At 44.5% G+C, this 2,176-nt stretch overlaps 1 long non-coding RNA gene across 1 annotated transcript; it reads right to left on the reverse strand.

Annotated features, from left to right (window-relative positions):
• Positions 1-223: 223 nt before the first annotated feature.
• LOC110168674 (uncharacterized) lies at positions 224-1,767 on the reverse strand. The gene is made up of 2 exons (XR_008632509.1): positions 1,578-1,767; positions 224-590 (listed from the first exon to the last, which is right to left on the reverse strand). It is a non-coding gene; the product is annotated as an uncharacterized LOC110168674 (long non-coding RNA).
• Positions 1,768-2,176: the final 409 nt, after the last annotated feature.

The raw sequence follows: 2,176 nt of genomic DNA on the forward strand, positions 1-2,176 counted from the left end.
ATCATATTTCATAATTATTCTAGAATCATAAATCATTCTAGAATCATATTTAGGGGCACCTCATTCTTTAATTTGAATCAACAGTGAGGTGCCCCTTTAACACTTTAATAAAGTGTTTTCAGATGAATATTGAGATTTAAAATGTGTAAATAAAAACAGAATCATCCACAGAATCGTTGGAACTGAATTATTCATAAATGAGTCAGTTCATATGAAATCAATGTTTCAAACAGGAGGGATTTTATTGACTCCAGAGCAGACAGTCAGCATGCTAACAGTGCACTTCCTGACACTAAATAAAAGCCTTTATAATCAGACATAGACAGTACACAGCACATTTATTTGGCTTCACATTTGGCTCAAATCTGTGGAAACAATTGAAAACCTTCCAAATAAAGTGAGTCATAAAAACATGATATTTGACACAAATCTATTTTTGGTTTCAAATTGAAACGTCACATCCTGAAAGCTGAAAGCAGAGCTGTGATTGGCTCAGAAGCGGTGCTCGGTGGTGACCTCAGCGGCGACGTCATCGTACTCCTCCTCCTCCTCCCGCCGGCCCGTCTCCGCGGAAACGAGGCGCCGACTTCCTGCGGACAGAGTCGGGACACGTGATGGGCTCGGAGCGGGGTCGTGTTCAGATGCCCTCCCAAAGCCCCTCTCTGCTCCACACTGCCCCCTACAGACGCCCCACACCTGTGTCTGTGTCAAACTCCACTGGAGCTCAGTCTGCTCACACAAACATGGACATGTCCCAGTGCGTTGCTCAATAACAGGCACAAGGAGAAGACGTGTGCTAAACACCATTCAACATGGGCTCATTGGGCCTGATTCATCAAACATTTTTACAAACAAATTTGTACTTAAGTCCTTCTCATGAACATTTTTGACATTTATAAAACTTTGTCTTAACTGAAAATGTTCTTCTGGAAGAACAAATCCTCCGAACACTCAGGACTCACAAGAACAAAAATGATACTGTTTTAGAAAATTATGACTCTGACAAAGCAACAGAAAATTCTAATTCCTCCATGATTGTAAGTGATATATTTCCTTCAATTATTTCCTAGAAACATGTGACTGTGTGATCCAAGAACATTTAGGAGCTGTTTTCTACAACCTGTGTCTCCTCAGTCTAACAGACTTTCTCCAGACTGAAGTGACCCTCCTGACCTCCTCCTGACCTCCTCCTGACCTCCTCCTGACCTCCTCCTGACCTCCTCCTGACCTCCTCCTGACCTCCTCCTCGTTCTCTTCTCTCACTTTCACGTGTCATGACACCAAACCCATATTGACCATATTTGGAAGTTCAGGACGTTTCGAACCAAAAACAGGTTCATTTTCTTTGTAAATTCAGTGTAAATGATGGTGGACGTGTTTGTTCGTAGGTGTTGGTGAATTCGGTGCAACTGTGACTTAAGAAGGAATTTGGATGAGTGAGAAGGTTTTGTGAATCTGGAGCAGAGTCTCTCAGCAGCTTCTTAAAGTGGAAGTGATGAAATAATAATTGAATGAAAAGATTCCTGAATGAGGCTCATTGTGGAGTTGAGGTGAGAGCAGCTCAGACTGTGGGTTACCTGTGTCACGCTGCCCCCTGTAGACCAGCACCAGCAGCACAGTGCACACGCCGTACGGACCGCCCACCAGCAGAGGGCGCAATACCCACAGCACCCACACAGAGCCGTAGAGGGGGGGGGCAGGAGGGGGAGGAGACGAGGGAGGAGACGAGGGAGGAGACGAGGGAGGAGACGAGGGAGGAGACGAGGGAGGAGAAGGGAGGAGACGAGGAGATCTGCAGGGAGAGAAAACATCAGATGAGTCAGTTCTAGTTTGTTTTATAAAAGTAACACAAAGTTGAGCCTCTTTTCTGTCAGGAGAAATAAACTAAAGGTTTAGTTGTGGTTCAGTCGTGCAGGTTGTTTTCACCGGTTTGACTTTGAAGTTGTAGATATTTTCTATTTGTTATTTTTTGATCTCTGGCGTCGTTAGAAGTGGGTGGACGGTGAACTCCCACGTACCACGTCCACTACAGCCCTGATCATGTGTGATGCTCTGTGTCGTCTGGATTTATGGACAGTGAAGCTTCATTTCTTTGTACAGTGTAAAGTGTTTCCTTACTGTGCCCGCGGTTCTATGCAGTTGAAATGTTAAATCTAGTGCGTTAAACAGTTTGTCC

The sequence above is a fragment of the Boleophthalmus pectinirostris genome, unplaced genomic scaffold (genome assembly GCF_026225935.1).
Source record: "Boleophthalmus pectinirostris isolate CB_2022bp ecotype Guang Dong unplaced genomic scaffold, ASM2622593v1 HiC_scaffold_20, whole genome shotgun sequence".
Lineage (NCBI taxonomy): Eukaryota > Metazoa > Chordata > Actinopteri > Gobiiformes > Gobiidae > Boleophthalmus > Boleophthalmus pectinirostris.